Genomic DNA, 17275 nt, shown 5'->3' with positions numbered 1-17275 from the left:
GTCAGCAGCTAATTGGAGAACTAATTTGCTTAATTCCCATGAACAAGTCTCTGCATGAAATCCTCTTCAATTCACCAGCTTTGCGGCTTTAATTTGGTTGCATATGTTTGCTATGCACACACACACTTACACACACACACACACACACACACACACACACTGCTGTTTTCTGCATAAGCAAACACACTGCAAAGTGAAGCATTGTGTAAGATATTCGTAAAATTTTTAAACAGTTTTCTCCTGCAAAAAGTGTTGCAAAGTTGATAGACACACTAAATTATAATTAACCACATTGTTACTCCGAATCCCACTGAGGTCAGATTGAGCTGTGTGTGTCTGTGTGTGCATGCATATGTGCATGTTATTTTGTTAATCTAATGAGATGGGTGGTGGCGTGCTGGGGGCCGTAGATTAAAGCCCAAAGATTTTTTTTTTTTTTTTTTGCGCTGATTAGCAGAGAGTGAGCTAAGAAGATCAGCCCTGCTGAGACGGCGAGGAAACATTAAGGCCGTGTTTTAATACACTCTGTTTACAGCAGCATTCCAAAGCTGATTCCCTTTAACTCATGTGTAACTCGGCGATTTGACCAACATACAACAGATCATTCAGGATAAATCTATACATGGTGATAGATCGAGGGGAGCTGCTTGAAAGGTTAGCTTCACTTCAGTAAAGGTGATTTTCAGCTTGAAATCAGGTGTGTGCTTGTAATTAGAAATTCAAGGCGTTTAAATATTTCAAAAGAGGGAGATAATATTCATCCATGAATTTACTCGCTTAATCCTGACGGACTGACAGATAAAACTATTTGTTGAAACCTAACCAATAACAGCTTGCATATATTTCAGTTGTTTGTAAATGAATCAACACTTTTGGATATAAATTATTCAAATGTAACAGGTAAAAAAAAAACAAACAAAAAAAAACATAACCTTAATATCTAAATCCTAATCTTATTGTTTAGAATTTACCCAAGTTAAAGTAGGATTCGCTAATTTAATCATTTTTTACTGATCGATATATTTACACACTGACATGTCTGATGAAAATTTAAATGGTTTCAGTGGCTAATACCGTCCAAAGCTCCTTTTGTACTGCATCTCTGTAAGGGTATGAACATGTACAGGACAGAACAAAGCAAACACACTCAAATCTAATAACAATTCAGAGTGGATAATTAACCAAAACTGCATATCTTTAGACTGCAGGGAGGAGTGGGAGAGATCTACAGTTCAGGCAGCAGAATCAATTCACAGAACTAGTAGCTGTGCATGCCACAAAACTAGCTAATATAGAAGAGTGGCAAGAAAAAAAAAACAGAGGTGCTGTTTGGTATGGGGACACAAAAATTACACATCACATATTTGTAAGAAGTTATTTTTTTGTCAGTGTCAGACCAAAGTCAAACCTTTTGACTTACATGGTAACACTATTGCACCTGCACATGACATCCACTTGGTGAAACTTGGTGATGGCAGCCTCATGCTGTGGGATGGCTGTCTCCAGTAGGGGTAGGGAAGTTGGTCAGTGATGATAGAAAATAAAGGAAAACCTCGTTAGAGACGAGAAACACTTAAACAACAGCTAGAGCCTCATGGAATGGTTTAGGTAAAATGTATAAGAATGTGACATAATGCTATAATTTAGAACAAAAATGCTTTTGTTCGGATGTTAGCTAATTTTTAAAACAAACCAAGCCATTAGCTTGTTAATAGCAATCATAAATTACGTGGAACAGCGTTAGCAGATCTCCATTCACTCCATGATTAGCCTCAGAAGTTTGTTCCTGCAGCTGAATAACTCTGAAAAGCCTCCGAAGCCTGGCGGACCCCAAATTGCAGCACTATTAGAAAAAAAAAACAAAAAAAAAACATGATTGCATAGAAGTAAGCAGCATTTAAGGGCTTAAAGAAGCGCTGCGGCTGAACCCAAACCAGAGCCCATTTTCTGCTTGTGTCCCACTATGAACAAAAGCCCGGCGCTACCTCGGCTTCAAAGGCTCCATAATAGTGAATCGATCAGAATGCGAGGCGCTGTTCTGCAGATTACTGTTAACAATAATTTGCCTCCCAGTGCACCGTTGCCATCTTTGAAGCAATGTTTTATTGCCTTTTCTTTTTTTCATCTGCATCTGTCATCCCTGAGGTCCACTGTTTGATCTCACCCCCTCCTTTCCCTCCCCACCAGTGCGTGCCTCCCCGGGGTCGCGTTGACCTGTTGATTGGCAGCTGCGATCAGACATATGGTGGGACGAGGCATCGACCCGCAGCTCCCCGGAGACAAAAGCAGACTAGCTGAGTTTTTTCCCCCCTCCTTCATCCCCCGTCTTCCACAGCGCCGAAGAGCCGAGCTGTAACACCCGAGGAGCAGGAGGCGGAGGAGGAAGAGGAGGAGGAAGAGGTGCGACCGACCACTAGATGACGCAAGGTGCAAGCAAATGTTTCTGGGAAGCGGCTTTTCAGCTAGTAATGCAACTGATTGCAACGTTTTAATAGCAGTAGTATTTATTTACTGGATCACAATTTCCATCACTGGATCACAATTTCGATCACAATTTCCGTTCACTAACAGCTAATGGCACTGTGTAGCCGCGAATAATTAATGTCGCACTTATGTTATAAATTTCCTGTCAATGTATATATTTATCCCGGTCTTCATTCATAAAAAAAAAAAAAAAAAAAATCACAAATATATCTTTATTCCAGTGAGATCCGCACTCACATTGGATCTTAACTTGAAACGGATCCATAAAGCAGACATGTGAATATCAGATAACACAGGTCCAGGGATCTATAACCCCCTTAGGCTATTTTTTTCTTACAATTTCCACCTTAAAAACATTTACACATGAAATCAGTCCGCTATAGTTTAACATGTGTTGGGAAGATCTGCTCAAAAGGGATAAAAAAAACAAACAAAAAAAAAACAGTTTGACGAACATGTAACACTGTGTTTTCACTCCGTGACTCTTTATATTTTGTCACATGGTGACCATAAACCTTGGTGCCTATCTGATTCTCCCACCTGAGCCGTGAATCTCTGCTGGTCCTCCAGAGTTAACATGCGCCCCTTTGCCACCTGTCTGAATAAAGTTCTTCATTCATTAGTTAATGATTAGGACAAAGCGAACAATCACATTTTGCTTGATCGAAAGTCACAAAACACATCTGTTTAAAAAAGATGGGACGGAGTAGCAATAGAACAATTACTGTTACCAAAACCTTTGAGTTTTATCAAACTCAAACTGCCTGCTCCCAGCTCAGGGACTGTCGAGGTGAAAAGTGAACAAGTTTTCTCAGTGTTCGTGCCAGGCTTTGGTGGAACCCTCCCAGCTCTCTGCTGGCTTTCATGAAGCTGTTTGAGGGCAGCTTGACTCTCTGTTGACCAGAAAAAAACAAACAAACGTGTTGAACTTCACATGCATACATGTGTGTGTTTTCACATGATTTTAGCATACAGAACGCATAACATCCCCCCCCCCAACTCACCTTTTATGGCCGGCTTAGCGTTGCCATGGCGATGCATCCACGGCCAGGGTCCTTTGGTGATCCCCAGTGACCCTGATTGGTAACCTCTGACATTTAGGCCACAGCCAGGGTCAAGAGGTCAGCGATGGCCGGAGGGCAGCAAGAGCACTTCCGTGATTGGCCCTCTGACGCGCTTGCTGCCGCTCTCCTCTCTGCAGGGCTCGCCTCCCGTATTTGCAAAATCTCGTTTGCATTTGATACAGAAAGCAGGACTATCAGCTTCAGGAGTTTCATCCTGCTGGTTTACTCTGCACATCTGCAGGTAGGCTGCTTTGTGCTCACGGCAACATAAGGCTCAATATTGTACAATTTGCATCCAGCTGCACATTGTGTGTGAGTTTTTGGTTTCTCACCTCAGTTTTGTGTAAACCGTTATGCTAAAATCCAATTAGCAGCAGGGTAGCACCCTGTATCATGGTGGTTATGATAACAGTAATAATCTTCAGTATTCCCATGGCCCTTGCAACCCACCAACACCCAGATGTAAGGATAATTACAGGTCTTTATATGACGGTGTGCATGCATGTGTGTGAGCGTCTGTGCAGGTTTATTTCTGCGGCGTTGCACCACTCTACAGATCTTCTCGAGGGGAATAATTACAGAATCGTAGGTACTAAAAGTCATGTGACCCAAGCCTCCCGCTCCCAAATAATTTATCCCCGCGGCTGATAGCTCGTCAATATCAATTTATTAATTTAACAGTTCTGGACTGATAAAAGGTAGTGCGTGCAGTTAGGCTGCTAAACCAGAGAATAAGGATGAATTTTACACTGCAAGGTTGCGAGGGTGAGGAAGGAGGCAGAGACTGGAGGACAAAGCGAGAGAGAGGGAGGTCGAGAAACAGCTAAGGACTGATCAATGGAAACAGAGGAGAGAGATGCATATTCGGCCTGCAAAAATGGGCCACCATCGCTCATATTCTGATGATATTGAACAGGAGTTATGAAAATTAATACACTTATTATCACCTTATTAAAAATTAAGATTGAAGAAGGCGTTCTTGTTGTATTGAAATTCAAACGTCTCGAATATATTGATCAGCACAACCTAGTTTTTCGCCAACCTCTTAGGCGTGAGCTTTTGACATAACCCTCGTAGAAAAAAACTCTACAAAACCTTAAAAGTTTTTAATCTGTGGCACAAAGTAAATCCGTAAATTAGTAGTGACGCCCCCAATGCCTCTTAATTCTTTGTCTTTTTCTCCTGTTCTTTAAGTGCATCTAAACGGAGAACTTAGATTTTTTTTTTGGTCTGTAAACGTACCAGCAAACAGAACTCTTAATGCAGTTCTTTTTCGATGCTTAGTAAAAATCAGGTCAACTCTGCAAACATACTGAGAAATATTGACACAAAGTTTAGCACCAGTTATCAGTAACATGTCACGTAATCCACATATACAAACAAATCAAAACAATAAAATTCAGAAATGAAGTAACTAGCACTAAAGAGGAAGGACACAAGGAATAATAATTTGTGCCTTTGCCCAGCTTTTTTTATTCATGTGTTTAGTACTTATTTTCTTTGATGACTTAATTTATGGGCTTAATTTATCTGTGTGTGTGTGTATTCATTGAGTTGTTGCAAACATGAGGTGAGAATTGTAAGTCATAAGCACCAATAGGAATATTTTTAAAAGGACATTTTTTGAGTAATCAATACTTGCTGTATCCTTTTGATGCATAAAAGGGGTTAATCTAGTAATCCCTTCATTTTCATGATCCACTGATGTTTGTGTTTTGGTTTTCTTTTGTCTTCATATCTAATTACGTCTGGGTTTATTATTGTTGGAAATAATATCGCCATACTCAGTTGTTTATGATAGTCATTAAGATTTTTCCACATCAGTTCATGTCTTTCTTTGGTTATTTATTCTAGTGTTATTATTGCTTCATATAATCATTTCAGTTTGTTTTCTTATGTTAGTGTCAAGCTTTTCTTTTATCTTGTTGATCCTTTTGAGTCTTGTGATTAACTCAGCTGGTTCTTTTCTCATTTCCCACCCTGTCTCAGTTTTTAAGATCCTGGTTTTTCACTATTCCATGCTGGATTTTTCTGCCACTCACACCAGTGCCATTTCCTGTCCTGTTCCTGCCTCCATCGTCATTATTAAAATCTCTGCACTGCCTCTGGTTCTTTGTGACACTCATTTTCCTTTAGATTCTACACTTCCATCAAGAAAACTGCAGCGCATTTTTCTCTTCCGGTCAAACTCTGTTGCTGATAAGTGTTTAATTACAAAACTAAAATAAGTTGGTGATTAAAAAATATCTGCATGTTCCAGATTAGTCATTAAAACCCTGATTAATTTATCTCTGCTAAATATTGTTGGACAGGGGTTCTTCTTAAAAGATTGACCATTCAAAACAAAAAATACATAAACGCAAATTTTTAGGCTTGACCTCTGCTGACCTGTCAGCGCTTCCGCTGTATTGAAATTTTTTTATTTTTTTTAAAGGACCGTGAATATGTGTCCGGCTTATAGCAGAAGGCATGTATCACCCAACTTCCACCACTATAAAGCCAACATGCAGCCCCACCTATTCCCAGAGCCATTACATAATATCCCTGAAGGAAGCTAAAAGGTATTTTAACAAGACCCACTGCTTGGCCACCTTTGACCTCTTCACAGTTGACCTCCAGCTCCTGACCCCACTTACATTGGCCAGTGACAGTAGTGGACACAGATTCCACGAGCGTCCTGCTGAGACGGAAACACAGAAGGAGAAATCCATTCAGAAACTAATACAAGCAGGTTGAAGCTATCATGCTCTCTGAAAGATTTCCTTGCTTGTCCATTGAGAAATGCCGATTATAGGAGCCAAACAACTCCTAAATCCGACCGCTTATTGTTCTGTATGTCTGCGCATTATATAATCCCCCTGGTCTCTGCAAGCTCCCAGGCTCTCCCTTTGCACAGGCAATCACTGTAGTGGATTCTCCTCGGGTCTTTGGAGAGCTGCAGGGAAGCGAGTGTCAATAGAAGTGGAGTGTGTGAATGTGAGAGATGATAGACTGAGGTTAAGAGGTGTCAACACAGGAGAGAGGGCTCAAGGACTCTTCACTGTGGCACTCTCCTCAACCCCTACTCTGATTAACCGCTCTAAAGACGCTATAGAGACACAATCGCCCCACACCGAACCGTACACACACACACACCTGGACTAATTTCAGAGACACACTTTGCCACTCTCTTTGCCACAAGTCACACACGCTGGTTTGCGAGGCTACATTTCATCCGTGCGTGTCGGTGTGTCAGACGCATCAGGTTTGAGGTGTGGAAAAACCCGAAGATGTGTTGTTCACAGGCACAGGAGCCCTCTGAAAGGTTCTGGCAGTCAGCGATGGATTTGTTGCACCTCTGATGTGCTGTATATGTTCAGCCAAGTGTAAGACACAACAGCGCCATCCCACAGGGCTTTGCACCTGTCAGTCAGGTGCTCCATTGGAGCTTTTTTAAAAGTATTTACCCATGAACCAAGCGGAGATGTGCCTGCAATACATTAAGTGAAGAAAAACTGGACTTTTCAGTTGTTTTTATTGTAAATGTAAAGGAAAGTTTATTACTTAGAAATTTACCTGGAAAATCAATTCAAAATAAAGTGACAAATACAACCAATTCACTTTACTATTCACAGAATGGTTACATACGTATCCATATCCCTCAAATTTTTTGACATGCTTCTATCTTAAAAACATAAACATATAGTCAGACAAGTGTGTAATTCATAAGCAAAATTACAGTGTTACATGGTTTTTGAAATTCAGAAGAATGTGACGTATTTGTTTCCACTCATATCCCCCTTCGGCTGCGATTACAGTTGTAAGTCTTTGGGAGTTTGTCTTTTTCTGTTTTTCAAAATGTCTCAAGCTCATTCAAATTTGATATACCGATTTGTTAACATCAATTTTGACGTCTTACCACAGTTTCTCAATTGGACTTGGTCTGTCTATTCTTTTACATGTATTTGCTTTGATCTAAGACTGATTTTGTAGATCAGTCTCCTCTGGTAAGGATTGCTTTTCTGTTGGAAAGTGATGCTATCCCAGTCTCCAGCTGTTTACAGGTTTTCTGGTTTCCTTCCCTGCATTTAGCTCCATTAATATTTCCATCAACTTTGACCTGCTTTATAATCCCTGGTAAAGAAAATGTCCCCAGTTTGTGGAATGCATCTAAAGGTAGACCAGGAGGTAAATTCTTCCTCCAGAGCTGTGGATCTCTGCAGCTCCTCCAGAGTTGCAGTGGGCCTCTTGGTTGCTGTTCTTGTTAAAATGTTCTGACTGGCTTTCCAGTATATATTTTTTTCACTAATGTTTAATTATATAAACCTCTGAATCTTTTCCTGAACATCCAAATATATTCACATAATAAATCACACACGTCCAATCTTTTTTCTATTTAATTATACTGGATTTAATTTAACTAAGAGGGTTTGAATATTAATGCACTCCACGCTTTCTAGATTTTATATATATAAAAAAAAAACATTAAAAGGTATCATCTTCTACTGCAAACCCATGTTTTGCTTTATATTGGTCTATCAAACAAAAGGCAATTTTGTTCAAAATGTGTCAGAAACATTCTTTCAGCATCATAATGTATTAATTCCTACCTTCTTTTTCTTCACATATGTTGAGTTACCAGAGTATGCATATTAAAATAAGATATTAACTCAGGCGTTCCTGTGTTTTGAACTTCGAGCAGCTCTTATTTAGCTTCTATTTGTGTTTAAGTTTATTTTTGTTGTCACAGTAAGCAGATTACATATTTAGTCTGATTACAAAGACAAAAAAATATCTCAGACTGGGGCTTTGATACAAACTCCAATCGCCGTCAGGATTTTTTCCTCCTTTTCCTGAAAATCCTCTGTCAACATGTCTGTGGTCTCACATTTTTGACACTTACTTCTCCTTGTGAGCGTCTCAGAGATGCTATGTTCCTCTGACCTAGCCGATGCACAACCTTCCTTCAGCCATGCATTCGCTGATTGCATTCTTTTTTTCCAGGGAATTTCTGTGTCTGTGATGAAGCTGCATCTCTGTCTCTCAGTAAACAAAGCTTGATGTATTGATCTTCTGAGCGTGTGGTCGCGTTTGGTCTGCCTGATGTTGTGCTTTGGATACAACTGACCCAGTTTCCACAATGTGTTGTTGTGCTCCACGCAATGCCCTTTTAAAAACCTTCAGTCTGTGGTTTTGCAGCTGAGCGAGAGCTCTTCCAGGTTTATTTGAACCTTTTTATGTCTGAGACTGCATGTGAGACCTACAGTTAAATAATGGTCTGATAAAACAGTTGTATCTCTAGTGTTTTTGAGTTCATTATTTCAACACAATTTCCAGAAATGTTATGTAAAATGTAAATTAACTAGTGTGCAGTGAATTCAGTATATTTTAAATAAAAACAAGAAAACAATATATTAAATATTTATTGGAGAATATGCAGATGTTTTTTTGTCATGTTCTTCTTTTATGAGAAGCATACTTTACTGCACAACAGTCTTGAGCGTTTCAAGCTGACAATCTGGAAATATAAAGCTTTTTCAATTGGTTCATACATTACAATTGTTTTCCTATTTTTCTTCCATATTTCTTCAGATGGTGTCATTTGTTGGCGGTGCTGGAAGACAAACAGAGCATCTCATCATCTGGACTGTTTTCACTGCAGATGCAAAAAGGTGTCAGACTTGTTTTGGTATCTCCTTGTAACAAGGATCAATCCCTTTACTGATCACTTGAATTGCAACACATGGGCCTCCCAAACCTGATTATGTTAGTTAGCATAAACGTAATTTATATAAATAGTACCCTGTGTAATAATTGGTACCCCTGGCAAAATGTGAGCAAAACCCCTAAAACAAATTGTCGCTATGGAGAAACAATGGGATGACAGGTTTTGGTTCTTTAACAATAAGCCTAGGAGATTTTGTTGATCTTTGCTGTATAGACGAGATAAAAATTGGTTATTGTCGTATTCCAGTTGTTGAAAACTGTTTAATTGTTTCTCTGATTGTAGATATAGATGAGTTTAGTTGTGTGTCTTTTATCTTGTAGCCATTTTCTGACAATGTAATTTTTTCCAAGTCAAGTCTCAACTCCAAGTCAGGTTTGAAATCTAAGAGTTAACTCATAGTCAAGCTTCAAGTCTTTAATGTATGAATTTTTTTAATAAATGCATGCCAGGTCTATAACTGCATCAGTATATTATTTTAACATTTGAACCTTTGTCTTTTAATCTTTAAACATTTAATTTTGGCATGCAAACAAATTGTTGTAGGCTACTTCCACATTTCAATTTAGAAATTGATAAAGTGTAATATTTATCCTGTTAGAAATACAAACAGGCATTTATGCTAAACAAAAATAACAGAATGAGATTAAAATCAAGCAAAGCACATTTATTTTGCCTTTGTAATAATGTAGTCAATACCTGTTAATAACTGTTGCCCATATTGCCCAGTCTCACTATATTCAGCACTAAATAAGATTTGGTGGTTTCTCTCCTCCTCACTCTAAATCAGAACTTTTTTTATTAAATTTTCATTAACAAAATGCTTTAAATATACATTTAAAACCTTTGTTGCCAAGTCTAAAAAGTTACGATGTTCAAAAATGATGCTGTAAATTACAACATAATGAGTGAGGAACTGTGGAGTGAGGAACCGAAAAAACATCTGTATGAGCAGAACAGGAAGAGAGCTTTATTTAGCCGAAAGTGTCCAAGTAGCTTCATAGTGGATGAATAGAGAATAGTGGATGATTTCTCCTTTTGTGAACAAAAGCTCACTCTGTAATTCACTGGCGTTCCTAAGACTTAGAAATGTCTGTCCAGACTGGTAGATGTCAGTGATGTTTGTTGCTTTTTGGTTGCATTTAGGCTACTTCATGTTGTCAGGCAGGGTCTATTTAAGTGACCTTGTTAATAAATATCATTATTATTTTAAGACTTGAATTTGACTAGTGAAATTGATTTAACAATGCTGTTAATCACAGTCAAGTCACAGTCATAATTCAAAATAACCAGATTGGTTTGAATAGCTTTTTTCCCATTGGTAAAAATCAGTGCGTCTCTGATTTGCTGGCATCCCTGCTGGTATAGTTAAAGTAATTAAAGCCTCCGTCATAGTTTTTGGAGCTCTTTAGCAGTCGGTGTTAAGCCATGCGGCTAACGCAATCCTCGTCGATGCTCCCCTCGTCCCCATCACTCTGAAGCGTAGAGCAAACGGCTGCTCTCAAGTGACCAGACAAAACCGTGCAGAAATAGAGATATAATACACACTGCGCGGGGCTATAGATCGCAGAATGTGAGAGCACTATATAAGTCAATATCTAAATGAAGAAAGATGCTGATGTGAACGCAGATATATGACTCACATCTGTAAGAGTTGACATGGAGGCAGGTTCATGAATCTTAATTATCAGAGTTGAGAAGCGGGTAGGTTGAGCGGGGTTGCCAAGACGTATCAACGTGGCACCACGGGAGCATTTTAAAATAAACAGCCACTCTGACAGCGGTGGAGAGAAGACTCTCAGCAGCTGGTGCCAAAAGACTGTATCTCTCTGCCGTCCCCTCCCTTTCCTCCTGAAAACCTGTGAAGTAGAAAATAGAGGAGATATGAGGAGGTGGGGATGGAGGGAGATAAGCAGGGCTGGAGATAGGGACAGGTGAAAGAGGTAAGGGTCGTAGCACATGCTCCTCTTGCCCCCTTCTCTCGCCAATGTTTTATTATCCCTGTCAGATTGCAATTTGCTCAACAGTAAACATACAGAACGGGCTTAATTAAGAATTTTTGAACGGGGATACGGTCAAGTCCGGAAACATTAGCGAGATGCAACCGGGTGTCGTAAAGATTGATTGAGACAGAAGATGGAGGGATGTGGATAGAAACAACCGGTGGAGGGAGGGAGGGAGGGGGGCGGCAGCGTTGCATATGCGACAACTGAGGGGTATTCTTGTGTTGCTCAGGGCAGTAGGGTGAGATGAGTTTGGAAAGCTGGGGACAAACGATTTTTAATGCATTAACAACCCGGCTGTGTGAGGCAATAACAAGGACGGGATCGGCGCTAAAATGTTTGACATCCTGCTTCGAGATCAATGCACCCCGGACAGGACACACAGACACAGGCGGACACATATTCACCTCCACTACCGGCACACAGACGGAGCACGCACTCCCACACGCACGCGTGCCGGGCCCAAGAGCATGTGGGTGGGTGCACAAGTTTAACAGCCTTCAAACCTCATGGCGATGTGTAGGAAATACAAAAAAAACAAAACAAAAAAACAATACCTATATCCACAACAATATCCGCAGGTAAAAGCAGCTTTAAATCAAAACAGATAGAGGGTGCATCTGGAGTCGATTGTTGAGAGCTGGGTGGACTACGTAAAAGGCCAGAGAACTAAAAGAGTAATGAGCCTATCCATATCTCCCTGTGGACCTGAAGTTTGCATTCAATACATTATTTACAACTGAATTTTTACTGAGATATAGGTTCCTCTCTGGGGTGTTTACAGACTGGTGCTCTAACTGCTTGGAGTTTAGCCTGCAGAGTTGAGCAGCATTTAAAATTGATGCACATTAACCGACCTCTATACATGTGTGTCACACAGACTTATACAGTGCATCGCAAGACAGTTCATAGCAATTGAAATTATAAACACAAATGTCTTTTCTAGGATTTCATATTATAGATTGACACAAAGTATAGTTGTAAAGAGAAAGCAGAATTATACATGCCTTACTTTTTTTTCTGAATCAGATTTGTTTTATTTAGTACCCCTGAGTCAGTGTCCTACCAGCTTTGCACATCTTGCAACTCGGGTTTCTCCATCATGCCTGGATGGAGAGCATGTCCAAACACTAATAATTAAGTTCTGCCACAGATTCCCAATGAACTTTATGTATCGACTTTATCTGTGCTATTAAAAGACATTAATGTGTTTTCATGTAGTTCATCATGCCCTTGTAGCTCTCGGCATCTTTGTGTTAGTCTCTTGCCAGAAGGGGAACCTTCACCCCAGCTTTCTACTCTCAAAACAACTTGCATCCATGATTGGACTAAGTTTTGCATAATTCGTCTTTCTATCAGATCTGATGACCTTACTTGCCCTGGTGGAATAAAAGCATCCCCACGGCATGATGGTGCCATCACCCTGTTTCACTGTGGACCTGGTGTTTAGAATGTGGTATTTTTCTGCCAAGCATGTTACGCCTGAAGACCAAAAAAACTCAGGGCTTGGTTTCATCATAGCAGAGCTCTTCTGCGTGTTTGCTGTGTTTCCTACATGCACGTTTGATATGCAGCATTGTTTTACACCCCAACTCTACTTCCTTGACCTGTCTGCTATGTTCCTTGGCCTTCATGGTGTTATCTGTCCTCTAACAAATCTCTCCAGCCTTCACAGAGCATATATACAAAAATTAAAATAGCACAGGTGGGGTTGATCCTCAAGTCAGATTGCTTCTAAAACAACTGGTTATATGGAGTTTTAGTAAAAAAACAAACTAAAGAATACAATTACATGAAAAACTTCTCAGATTTTTTGGTATAAAAATGTGGACTTTTTTTCCCTTCTACTTCACAGTTCTGTATAATTATGAATTTCCATAGGTATCAATAGAATAAATATAAATTGTTTTGGAGGGCCACTAAAGTTCTGCAGGAATCAAGGAATAACTTTAGGTTTGATGTGAGACTTTTAAAGCTTACCTAATCTCTGTGATTACTCTACTGTCTTTCCAATATGGTTCGAAGAGGCAGCATTTATTATTGTGCTGTTTTAATGTTCGGCCCTTTATCAAGCTTAGTACACAATCAACCTCCAAAAATGAAAAAGGATGCACAAAAGTCTTTATGCAGGTCATTGTCTGTTAGAAGGTGTGGGGTAATGCATCGAGATTGCATGGTTTGCGCTTTGTTTATGTATTTCGCTTCAATACCGGCATAACCCAAATGTCGTCTTACATGCTGTTGGCTATGTGATTACACAAAAGAGCATGAACTTTTTATTCTGTGGGAATAGCTCAACTTGGAAGGTTTAATCATGAACATTCACTTGGTGTAAACATAAGATAAGGACTCCCAAAATATAGATTTATGCAAACTAAATTTGCTGTCCACAAAATGAATCATTCTATTCTTCTTCAGCCTCGTCTTAAACCTCTTTTTCTCCCCTGCAAGAGACCATAAGGATTTTTTAACAACCTCGTCCCTCCCTCCTCCTCTTTTCTTCCAGCCAGAGTACAAGCTGCTGCTGTAGCCTGAGAAGTCCCCGCTCCCTTTGTCTTTTGTAGTTCAGCATCTCTCGCCCAAAATACTGTAACTTCTGGGAAACGGGGAGGTCTCAGTTCTCCGCTTGGAGAGAAACCGCAAGCAGAGACCCATTCTCTAAGTCTTCACGACGATCCCTCCCTCCCTCTCTCCCTCCGTCTTTGTCTCTCTTTTTTCAAATAGACTATTTGTCATCTCTGAAATAGAGCGTTTTTAAAAATTCAACCTGGAGCCAACCCCCCACCCTGACTCTCCTCTATTCTCACTCTCAATTCCCCAGACTCTGGCCGGCTACGATCAATAGCCTATTGATCAACTCTCTCCATTCCCATTACACACCAGTGCCAAAAGAGCCAACCATTTTCCCTGAAAAGCTGATCTGGAGCATATTTGCAGTGGTAGGGTTTCTCTAATTTCAGCAGGTTATTATTAAATGCCTACAGTGTGTAAACGTCTTGCTGCTCCGAGACGCTGAGAGGTAAAGATGTGCTAGAGAGGACCACACTGACCGCAGTTACCTTTTAATTGAAAGGTACTGCACTGAGGTAAAGTAGGGTATAGCTTCCCACTTAAAGTAAAATAGGAAAGGTGAGAGCATTACCACATACGTAGAAAGCAATCCTTTTCCCAGTTGTTTCTACTTCATTTCTCTCCCCCGCCTTCTGTCTCTCTCCTCTCTTGCTCTCCATAGACAATGCTATGGGCAAAATCAATACTGGAAAGGGAAAAAAAAAACACACACACACACACACACACACACACACACACAGAAGGCATATTTTTAGCCCGTTATTATATGAGCTGCATGAGGAAAACGGTGTTTGTGGGAATGACAGAAATGCCAAGGTTCTGGTAAGACAAAGATAGGGTGGGAGAGAAACAAAAAGAAGCGAGAGGGCTGAGAACGATGGTGGTGCTGGGCTGTGTAAGGGAGGTGGAGGGTGGATGGGGGGCGGGGGGTCTAATGGAGATGGATCAAATGAAGGTGGAGATAAGATGGGAGAAAATGGCTGATGTCTCGGCCAGTGATAGAGCTTGAAGTAGCCTGCAGGAGAACAGCTACAGAGAGGATTTTTTTGTTTTATGAGGATATGTGATCGCTAACATCAAGAGAAAAATCCTCTCAGTTTAATATTTGCTTTTGTTTCCAGTTAAGTGACGCTTTAGTCGGTTTGGCACACCTGAGAACAAGCGCTTCCTCTCTAAATCGCTCAGCAATCACAGCGACGCTGTACCTGTTTTCTGCAGCTTCGCTCCACCTCTGTGCGTGTTCGTGCTCTCTGCGGATTGCTTACCCACACTCACTCCCGTTGCCAATGGCTTTCTGATGGACTCCTTCTCCCTTACCTTCTTTTCGGGCTCTCTCCGGTATCGCTGTCAGTCAAGCTCCGGGCTCCTGCCATTGGCTGAATGTGGCGCGTGGATCAAAAGGCGGGGAGTCCAATTGGCCGGAGAGCTCACTGGGGGGAAGGAAGGGATTGATTTATCTGTGGTATTAGAAGATCAATTAATCCCTATTGTGTGTGCCAGCACAGATAGCCCGATGTGTCTTATTTGGTATGGCTTGTTTCTGCTCAGCCAAGATAAGAGTGTCTCCCGTCACTTCGCTCTATGAGCAACAAATCAAATCAAATCGAAAAGGGGGTGACGGCATGCACAGGGTTCCTCCCCGGGCTGTGGCTGGCTGATCACAATAAGGGAAGTCCATCAATATGAAAAGTTGTGTATAAAGAATAAACACAGCTCATTCCAGGGCCAGGATGTCTGCCCCGTTGCCATGACAGTGCATGATGTGAGAATGCAAGCCTTTTAACTAACTCCACTCAGCTGATGAACCCACTTATGACTGACGACAACGGACACAGAAACAAATGTGTGCATGTAGTAGGAGCTGCATTAATGCAGAAGTTTACCAGATTTTGCAGTGAAACCTGGTTTGGGGAACAACTGAAGAGTGACTTCTCCCTCACTCCTGAACCCTTCTGGAGCAGAGGTTTATACTCTGCACTTTGACCTCACTAGGGCCTGCTCCACCCTGGGTCTGCCTCTGCTTGGCAAAAGAGGCAAACTGCTGCATTAAAGTGGAGAGTAAAACTCACGGAATATAAAAAGTTGAAATTAAAAAAAAAAGAAGTTATGGTTAGCTTGATTATACACTGAGGATACATTTTTTATGCTAAAGAAAAAAAGTAAATCGGTAGAGAGGCTGGGCAGCGTTTTCAGTGGCTGAAAGCCGAGAGGCTTCAGTTTACAGCCTTTTACCACAGGCATGTTGTTCTTGTTCTATTTTTCTTCATAATTGAGTTTGTTTTACCGACATGTAAAAAATTTATAACACCCTATAAAAGCTTGGGTGTTTCTCTAACATATGTGACGATATAGATAGTATGAATTTTGACATTACTGAAAAATTCCAGTAATACAATTAAACAATAAAATCTGAGCAAAAGACCTTAGAGATTTTTTGTTAATAAAAAAAAAAGTAGCTTCTAGTGAGGAACAAATTAGAACAACTCAACACTTATTCGCTTGTAATATGGCTAAAATCACACAGATTGAGTGCAGATGTAGAGAAAGTCGTCACTCAGATTTTTGACAGAGATTTGCCCTGTTTAAACCTCAGACATTTAGTTTGGATTTGTTCTGACGGATGAAACGAGAGCGACTGACATGGTAAAACCTAAAGAGCTGTCTGAAGCCTCCAGGAAGAAGACTGTAGCATCTTATGAGGACTGAACGAAATTTGAAACGTATCTGAAATCATCTATGTGTGGAAAAAAAAAAAAGTTTTCACAATTTTAAGGATATTGAAAACCCCTGCCAACACGCCCAGGTCTGGCTGTTCAAAGTTTAAGTTCATAAAAGTAGACTGCAAGTAGTTAAAAGAAGTCTCCAAAAACCTTAAAATGTCATCACAGGAGTAATGGCAGACTCCTGTTGTCAAAGTGTATGACTGTACAATCAGGAAAAGACTGCAGAAATTTAACTTACACTTACAGAAGAAAGCTCTAGACCAGAGGTCTCATTCTCGCGGGCCGCAGGACGATGTCTTGTGGCCCCCACCGTGATGTGAAAGTATATTAGTGCGGCCCATAGGGTGAGTGGACCTCTGAAGTTCCGCCCGCCGTTCCTCGTCATGGCTGACATTCGGTGCTAGGCTAAGCTACACTGACTTCATGCACACTACGCTTGTAACAATAGTGCGGCGGATGATGGAAAAGTCCGGTACCAATTGCCTTTTTTTGTAGGAGCCATTCCGGAACTTTCTACCATAAACAAATGTCACGATCAAACGCAGAGAAAGGCGACTGCTACCGGGCTACTCGCTGTTGTGACAAGTGGAAGCGGTAATGACGTCACGCGTCGAGACGTTCTCCATACGTTGCTAGCTGGCTAAAGACTTCTATGTGTAACCAGGTGAAAAATGGGTGCATGTCAAATGTATTTTGTAACCGACTGGTTGTAATTCTTGTTTTTGT

General features: G+C 40.6%; 2 long non-coding RNA genes across 2 annotated transcripts; one reads left to right on the top strand and one right to left on the bottom strand.

Moving 5' to 3' along the window:
• Positions 1-977: 977 nt before the first annotated feature.
• Positions 978-10469, top strand: LOC106959214 (uncharacterized). The gene is made up of 2 exons (XR_001427301.1): positions 978-2427; positions 9120-10469. It is a non-coding gene; the product is annotated as an uncharacterized LOC106959214 (long non-coding RNA).
• Positions 10470-10552: 83 nt separating this feature from the next.
• Positions 10553-16050, bottom strand: LOC106959211 (uncharacterized). The gene is made up of 3 exons (XR_001427299.1): positions 15710-16050; positions 15144-15256; positions 10553-11111 (listed from the first exon to the last, which is right to left on the bottom strand). It is a non-coding gene; the product is annotated as an uncharacterized LOC106959211 (long non-coding RNA).
• Between the last annotated feature and the right edge of the window lie 1225 nt (positions 16051-17275).

Source organism: Poecilia latipinna, unplaced genomic scaffold, assembly GCF_001443285.1.
Source record: "Poecilia latipinna isolate Pla-1442-1.1 unplaced genomic scaffold, P_latipinna-1.0 Scaffold52, whole genome shotgun sequence".
NCBI lineage: Eukaryota > Metazoa > Chordata > Actinopteri > Cyprinodontiformes > Poeciliidae > Poecilia > Poecilia latipinna.
This window is presented reverse-complemented; position numbering and strand designations above follow the sequence as displayed.